Below are 8,622 nucleotides of genomic sequence, written 5' to 3'. Positions count from 1 at the left end.
TACCTGTGCGCTGAGCCAACCTGTGGATCATAGTGGATCCTGTCACCATGCAGTGCTACACCTTGAGGCTCCATCACGATGTGCTTCACCATGCCACTGAGCTACTGGCCTCTGCTACGCCTCAACATCTCATCTTCCTGCCCTTACTGCCCCACCTCACTGCATCTGCTGCCTGTGGGCTGACTGTTTATCTTGAACTTCCCACCACCTGCTTCACTGTCTGTTTCCTTGACCTTGGACCAGCGGTCTGTGTAAGTTGGAAGGACCTGCAGTATATCAACTGTCCCATGAAAGTGAGTTGGACTGAGCCCTCTGTACTGCTGTGTGGAGTAATTACCTGTTGTATTCCTTCTCAGTATATTAACCTATCCTTTTATATATATAATCATAACTGTCTTGGTTTGTTGCTCTAGGGAACCCTGCCTAACACAAATGACCTAAATATAAAAACTAAAACCATAAGACTCTTTGGGTGAAACATACTAATAAAGCTTCAGGAATGAATGTTTGAAAATAGATTCTTAGACATGACACCAGAAGCATGAACAATAAAAAAATAAATGATATCAATGGGACTTCATCAAGATGAAAACCTTATGTGCATCACAATATGAAATTATAATACACGCTACACCAAGATGAACCCAGAAAATGTTATGCTGAGTGAAGTAAGTCACTGCATGGTACTGTAAGAGCTGATGAATGTGAAATGTACAGAATGGAAACAAACATTTATTATTGGTGACCAGAGACTAGACGTGAGGGGAATAGGATAATATTGCATAACATTCAGTTTATGTATACAGTGATGCAAAACATTTGGAAATGATAGTGGTGATGATTGTACAATAAGCTGAATATAATCAATGCTATAGACTCATACACTTAAATATGGTTAAAATGCCATGTCTTCTTATATTTGGGAGTCAGTCAAAATGTTTTGCTACAAACTCATCGAAACCTTGATTAAACAAGAATATCAAAATGTGAAACTATTATTTCTCAGCATATCCTTCATGTCGCTCTAAACACTTTTTTTTTAACCAGCTCTGCGCCACTGCAGTGACACTTTATTAGAGCACTTTCCAGGACCTATGCTCATCCACAAAGCATGTCCGTTACATGATAGTCTTGGCCCCATCCTTTGGCAGGCGTTGGTCAGATACCAAATGCCACAGAAGCAAGTGCTGTTGACAGGCTTCAAGGTTTCTCGGCAACTGACAAAGTTTGACCTTCATCCACACTTGCTGTTTACTCCCCCGTTGTGTGCAACCGAACAAGCCACACGGCTATGGATGGGGTGGGGACACCCCACAGGGAAGTCCCTCAAACCCTGAGGTCCTGAGACCTGAACTCTAAACACTTTTGAAGGCAGTATTTCCATTTCTTCAACCTTTCCCTGACAAATTTCGCATTCTGATTGACACCATGTCAAAATGGCACTCATCATTCTCAAGGGACTCAAATCATGTTCATTTCCAATGTTCTTTGGGTTTGGGAACAAAAAGAAGTCTAATGGGGAAGTTCTAGGCTATAGGGTGGACAGGGGAAGACTTCCCAAGAAAAACCTCAAAGCACACCTCTTCCTACCCTTGAAGGGTGAGCAGGCTCATTGTCGTGATGGGGAACAAAGAACTCAGTGCATATTTCCTGCCCTTTTTCTCACCAAGACAGCTTTCTTCTTTCATAAACCTTCTTCTTAATGAGCCCCTGTGATTGTTCTGTGTTCTTAATGAACACAGAACCAAGATTACTTTTTGGAATCCAAAAAACAGGAACCATAATCTGAGCTGACCGCTCTGCCTTGAATTTAACTGACTCACAGCTCCCCTCAGAAGCCACTGTTCTGACTGGGTCTTTTGACCCCACCTCAGAAAGCACCCAACAAGACAAAGGCAAGAGTATTACTGAGAAAGCACAGTCATCTACTGGTTGTAGAGACATGGTTTATATGGTTGGTTTCTAATGACCCTGTAGAGACTTTCAGGGAAGACTTAGTAGCAATATTTAGGGACATTCCCACACGTATTTGAAAAAGAAGTCACTGCTCAATTGTGAGTCATAGAGATCCTATCGGACAGAGTGGGACTTCCCCCTACGGTTCCTAGGACAGACCACCATCGTGATGGGAGCAAGCGGCCACATCTTCTGTGGTGTGGCTGGGATACTTGAAATGCTGACCTTTAACACTTAATTACGGTGCCACCAGAACTCCTATGGATTTCACCGTGATCCTGGAAGGATAGTCTGATCATTCAGTCAGGAGTTTCTTCTTCAACTCCATTCCTCCTGAGCATAACTACACAGACTCCCCAGAAAACCTCTGGGGTTGAGCATCTCACTTTAAGCCATCATGAAACCACAGTGGCTCTGGCTGAAAGGTTTGGCTTGTATTTCATAGTGTTGGATAAGCTGAGGAAGAGACATGTTTCTAAATGAAGAGAGGCCCCACAGTAGACGATTTTAAAGCTCAATTGTGTCCACAAGGGCTTAGACCCTTACTCACACCTGTGGTCTCTGTCTACCCTTGTGCAAATGGTGAACAAACCCTCTCCAAGCATCAAGTCCTCATAGAAGCCCAGAGGCTAGAAGGAAGACAAGTACCATGGTCCTTTCTTTCGTCTTTATAGGCCCTCTGCAGACTGTGATTTAAACCAAAGAGGAAGGGACGGCCATGACAAGCAGTGTCCATCGGGGGCTTGGACGAATGATTACCCAGTTGCTGTACAAAATTGGGATTCTGTGAGCACAGAAAGAGGAGGCACGAATTAAGGGCAAGCCATCAATGTAGTCTGCACAACACACTCAGTGATGCTCATTTAAGTCAATCCAAATTCAAAAAATAAAAAATTATTTTTACTTTAAAGTAAAAATTTCTACAGTAAACCGGATCTCAGGCATTGCTCAGACAACCACCATCTCTTGAAAAACCTTGAGTGGCTTCTGGAGGCCCTTGGTGACAATTAGGACCTTCTTGTTCAGTTCGCCACAGAATCTCTTTGGTGCTTGCAGGCTCCTCCATGTGTTCCGCCTCTTCCTGAGCAAAGGTCATGGCTCTGGGAGAGAGCAGCGCATTGTATGGCCTTGCTGAACAGTCTTCTATTATTCCTTCTCAGGGAGACTCGCCATCGGAACCCCCTTCAACTCCCTCAACTCCCCTGGAGAGCACATTGACATGAGCACTGTGAGGGCCAAGTGTGGGGTGGGCAATGACCTTGGAAGTGACAAAGGTTGAGGGCGAGGGGCAATTTCTCAGGAAATGTCACCTAAGAAGCTCATGTACTAACAATTGCCCCCTTCATTTCCACTCTTTTCCCTCAGTTATGGAGGCAGAGCCAAAGCTACCCTGAATGTGTGTGTGTGTGTGTGTGTGTGTGTGTGTGTGTGTGTGTGTGTGTGTGTGTAGACAGAGATGGATCAGGATTCTGGGTGTGAGAGTAAGTAACATGCACAGCTTTATTATAAACAAACCATGTTTAAGCATGTCTCTGTGATTAGTGGAAGGCTGCAGACATGTCCTCTCAGTAACACTCTTAACTTAATCTTGTTAGTGTGCCTTTGGGGAGAGGGGGAGAAAATCCAGTCAAAACAGTGGCTTCTGAGGAGACAAGCTGTTGAGTCAGTTAAACTCTGGCCACAGAAGTTACCTTAGATTATGGTTACTGGTTTTTGGATTCCAAAGGGTCATCTTGATAGATTTCCTCAAAGAACACAGGACAATCACAGGGGCTTATTAGGAAGAAGTTTTATGAAAATGTTAGGTAGCCAAATAGGGACTTGTCCCTCTCTATGCCAAGGCACCCCTACAGGAGATTGCAGCAGATAATCAGGCAAGCCCAGCCAGCCACAGGCTTCCATTCAGGCTCCCAGCCAGGGGTGGTACCCCTAGGTGGGCAATACACCTGTATGGGCCCATCTAGGCCAGATGAATTTAATTCAGCCAATGGGGTCGACCAGTACTGTTGACCACACCTCCCAGTGGGGGTAGGTGTGTGTGTAAAGCTATAAGTTTTCCTCTCCCGTGCTCTCTCCCAGCAGCCCCGTGCCACCTCGATCCCTTATAAACTCACGTGGATGGCAAACCGGGCTTCATTGTGAATTCATTCTCAAGCAAAGCCAAGGACTGAGGTATTTCTCCTGTGAGAGATATAACAAAAACCAAGCTGCCTTGCTAAGCGAAAGGTCAGGAAATATGGGCCGAGGTGTTTTTTTCCCCATCATGACAAGTAGCCTGCTCCCTCTTCAAGGGTGCTGTGAGAATTTCCCTGGGAAGTCTTACCATGTCCACCCTAAATCTCTGAACTACCCCCATCGAACACTTTTGTTCCCAAAGAACATTGGAAATGAACATGATTTGAGTCCCTCGAGGAACCAGAAGTGCCATTTGGATGTGGTGCACATTAAAGTGTGGAACTCTTCAGCAAAGGGTTAGAGATATGGATAGATCGTCTTCCGAGGTGTAGACTTCAATGGAAGCAATAGCATCACTTCACATTTTGATATTTTGTTTAACAAGGGCCTCTAGTTTCATAGCAATACTGGGTTAGTCTGAGTAGACTAGAGAAACAAATCCACAGAAACTCATATGTATATAAGAGAGTTTTATATATGGCTAAGTGTACATTAAGAAAGCATCCCAACCCAGTTCTGTCCAAGCCCATAAGTCCAACATTAGCCCTTATGCCCTACACTGAGTTACAAAGTCCTCCTTCATCTCACAAAGCACACACAATGACGCCAACTACAGGAGGATGGCCGAATCAGTGAGCATGTAAGCATCTCAGTGTTGCAGGAGTCTCCACACAGCTGCTCCAGCACCCAGGGCTGCATCGGGGTAGGTCCTTGCGGCTCCTCCTCAGGGATGTCTTGCAGGAAGTGAACCTTGCCAGCTGAAACAGGGAACTGGCTGAGGCAGCTGCACCCTGGTCCAACCATCAGAGAGCAAGAGACTAGAGAGCTAGAAAGGCAGCACTCACCGAGCCATTTAGCTCTCTGCCCTTCAATTAATCTCACATGTGTTTATCGGCCAGGTTGGCACAACAAACCTTAACTGTCACAAATACTTTATGACTTAAACCTCCTATGTGTATGTGTGGAAGGGAAATGGCCAACACCAGAAGGCCTGAGAGTGAATTGTACTTCTTGCAATTAGCACGGCCTCAGGCATGAGCCTAGGTCAACAGGTCAGGAGAAAATGCCTCCTTCTCCTTTCCTTCCTCCAGGCAGGGAGGAGCCCACAACAGAAATGGATGAAAAGCAGGTGTGTGAGAGATCCTTATCATTGTCTCATGCCCTCTCGACCTTTTGTTCCCACTTTTTCCTTGGTTTTCCATTACCATCTGCATAGAGCTAAAGTCTTCCCCCAAGACCAGGGAACACCACTTACATTACCACCCAAACTCAAAACTCACTGCCAGAGTCCATGTAGACTCATTGCTACTCTGCTGTGGGTTTTCAAGACTGTAACGGTAAACGGTAGAGAGCCCCATCTTTCTCCCACTGAGCGGCTGGTGGTTTCAAACTGCTGACCTTAAGGACCACGGCCCAGCTCATAACCACTATACCACCAGGCTCCCAAAATGACTTCAGGGAACACAGAGACAGAAATTTTATAGCTTAGTAGATAGGCATTTATTTCACTTGTCATTACCTACCCACCCCCCAAAAATGCAAATTGTACAGTGGCCAGGATATTTCAAGCCTCTGGCTGGGGAGGTATGGTGGATGATATTGGCTGACCTCACTGGCTGGATTGAGCCCACCTGGGTGATGTCATGAACTTGGGCCTAGTGCAGACTGCTCAGGTATACCTCCCACCTGGCTCAGGGGGTGGAGGGTTGAGTATGAGCTTGCTCAGTTTGGGGTCTTCATAGGCATCTAATAGTTGCTTGATTTCCTTCCAGCATCCTTTATGGGGGGCTTTGCAGGCATGGGAGGGACAACCCTCCCTAAATGTCGCTAAATCTAGGTACCTAACAATAACATGTCCAAAGTATGTGAGATGAAGTCTCACTATCCTGGCTTCTAAGAAGAATTCTGACTATGTGTCTTCCAAGACAGATTTGTTTGTTCTTCAGACAATATGTGGTATATTTAATATTTTTCATCAAAGCCATAATACAAAGATCTTCTTTATTTATTGTTCAGCTTTCAAATACACACAACACTATTGAAAATACCATGGCTTCAGTGAGGTACACCTTACACCCCAAAGTGCCATCTTTGTTTTAGAACACTTTAAAAGAGCTCTTTGGCAACAAGTTTGCCCTAATATGTTGATTTCTTAACTGTTACTTTCATGGACATTGCTTGTGGATCCAAGTAAAATGAAAGCCTTGACAATTTCAATCTTTTCTCCCTTTATAATGATGTTGTTTATTGGTGTAGCTGTAAGAATTTTTTATTTTTATGTTGAGGTGTAGTTCATACTGAAGGTAATCTTTGATCTTCATCACTAAGTGCCTTGAGTCCTCTTCCCTTCCAGCAGCCAGGATGTGGCAGCTGCCGATCATAGGTTTTTCATGAATCTTCCTCCTGTCCTGAGGCGCCATTGATCTTGGATTATTTGCTTAGCATACAGAGTTAAAAAACAGAATGAGAGGCTACAACCCTGATGCACACCTCTCCTAATTTGAAGCTATGCAGTATCCTTTTATTCTGTTCAAAAGACTGCTTCTTGGTCTATGTGTAGGATCCACATGAGCAAAACAAAGTGTTCTGGAATTCCCATTCTTTGCAATGTTATCTGTAGTTTGTTTTGCTCCACACAGTTGAATGTCTTTGCTTAGTAATATAGCACTGGTAAGCATATTTCTGGTATTCTCTGTTTTCAGCTAAGAGTCATCTGATATCAGGATTGTCCCTGAGCACACACACTGGCTATCAATGATCCAGGTGGCTTTTATGTCAACAGAAGAATGCCATGATGTGATGAAAATTAAAACATGCAATTATAAAACTGGCCAAAGCACGCGGGGGGGGGGGGGGGTGGCGGGGAAGAAAAGGCAATTATCTAGAAACCAGTGCCTGCTCATTGTTACCAGAGATGTGACAGAGGAGGGACATACGTAAGTTTGGGGTTGGGGTACTAGTGGTTTATTTTGAGGAAATATGTAGTTAATGATGGCACAGCATGAACAATGTTGTCAATACCACTGAGTAGTGAATGTGGACATCGTGCTGGGGAAAGCTTGGTGTGTTTACTTCATCACACTAAAGTAAATAAATAAATAATGAAAGTTTAATGTCCAATATTCTTTAATATTTCTATTGCCCCACATAACAGACTTACAAATTTGATAAGCAATATCTTACCAAACTCATTGAAAACTTCTTTTTTTTTTCCTGAGAGAATTGTTAATAATTTTTTTTTTGTTTCAAAACATTTTATTTTTTTTTACATAGATGGCATATAATATTTTAAAAATACCATTAAACAATGTGTTATTTAAGGTTAAGTATACTATGAGGGGATTTTTTTTTCGTGTATGAAGAGAAGTTTAATTAAATGTTCGGTGCACATCAAGAAAACATACCTCCCCAGAGCTGCCAAAGTTCACAGTTCAAACATTATACTATGTGCACCAACAATCCAAAAATCTTCCACCATCTCACAAAAGAGACTAAATGAGACCCAAAGTAGGGCAAAGGCCAAGTCAGTGAAGGGAAATCATCTCAAGATTGGTGGGGGTCTCCACGTGGCTTCCGGCAAAAAGTGCTGAGTCATGATAAGTCCATGTGGCTTCTGCTGCGAGATTACTTGTTGGAAGTGAGCATTGGAAGTAAAAGGGTTAAGTAGTGACATCATCTTCACCCTGGACTGGCCTTCACAAAACAAGAGACCAGAGAACTTGAAAAGCCAGGCCGACCTAGCCATGTATCCCTCCGCCCTTCCATTAAGCCCACCTGTGTGTATCGGCCAGTTTGGAATGATAAGCTAACTACCTCAGTGAGCAAACCTTGTTGAGAAAAACAGCAAAATACATCAAGCTCTGTTGTTTAGTGTAATTAGGACGTACAGGAATATGCAGGATTAAAGGATCCCGATATCCTAATGATTATGGGAAATGTAATGCTAGTTCACCTCAGAAAAAATATTTGCTGGGGGTCGTCTTGAAATGACAAAGGCAACTGTGGGTGAGGAAGCAAGGAAGGGCACCCCAGGAAATGCAAGATTCACTGTTTTCCTTCACATCCAATCACATCCAGGGCACCCCAGGAAATGCAAGACTCACTGTTTTCCTTCACATCCAATCACGTCCAGGAGGTAAGGGGTGAGTTTAGATAAGGGAAAATTTTTGAAGTCCCATTAAATAGAGGAAGGCAATACATCAGTAGGTGTCCCTCCTCATTTATATTCATGAATCTCTTGACATACAATTTTAATCTCACATAAAAGTGCTTGAAGCACCACTAAACTTATGTAAAAGCATTTCTATTGGAAAAGGTGTGGTGAAACACCTGACTTCATCCTTAAATTGTTTTAAACGAAGTCAAGTATGCTCAACTGGCAATGTTGTGGGTAGGGAAAAATGTGGACGTCAACTAAGTAAAAATGGCTAAAGACATGACTGAAGGGAGGTTCACCCAGCTACGGGAATGTATTATTCTGTGAACTTTAGA

This window comes from Tenrec ecaudatus, chromosome 4, assembly GCF_050624435.1.
Source record: "Tenrec ecaudatus isolate mTenEca1 chromosome 4, mTenEca1.hap1, whole genome shotgun sequence".
NCBI lineage: Eukaryota > Metazoa > Chordata > Mammalia > Afrosoricida > Tenrecidae > Tenrec > Tenrec ecaudatus.
Note: the sequence above shows the minus strand (reverse complement) of the source record.